The sequence below is a fragment of the Castor canadensis genome, chromosome 1, assembly GCF_047511655.1.
Source record: "Castor canadensis chromosome 1, mCasCan1.hap1v2, whole genome shotgun sequence".
Taxonomy (NCBI): Eukaryota; Metazoa; Chordata; class Mammalia; order Rodentia; family Castoridae; genus Castor; species Castor canadensis.
In genome coordinates, this window is record NC_133386.1 from 169,964,999 (window position 1) to 169,965,603 (window position 605).

Below are 605 nucleotides of genomic sequence, written 5' to 3' on the forward strand. Positions count from 1 at the left end.
TATTGCCTGTTTCATTTAAACATTGTACTGTCATGTCATATACTGACATGAAATACTGTTGATTAAATCTGAGCGATACATTGCATGTTTTCAAAATGATGTTTATAGAAGAGTGTTGCTATGAATATATTTCACCCAGTGAGGCTAGCATTCTATTTAAACAATTTATTTGCCATTGTGAAGGTATTATTTTTATTTTTAACAATTTTAGTATTTAATAAATTGATACAAATATATTACTCCTTAAAAATAAATCTACGGGTGGAAGATGTAGCGCAGTGGTAGAATACACATGCAAGGTCCTAGGTTTGATCCCCAGCACCACAAAAAATGAAATAAAACAAAAGAAAATACAAGAAATATGAAAAAATAAGGTAAAAATAAATAAATAAATTACTTAATAGTGAAGTGTATGAAATTTTAAACAATGAACTCAAAAACACAATAATAAGAATGATAGAAGAAACTAAACAAGATGTGTATAAGCATCTGAATGAATTCAAAGAGGATACAAATAAACAGTTGAATGAACTCAAAGAGAATTCAAATAAATAGCTGAATAAAATAAGGAAGATAATGCAAGATATGAAAGAGGAATTCACTGT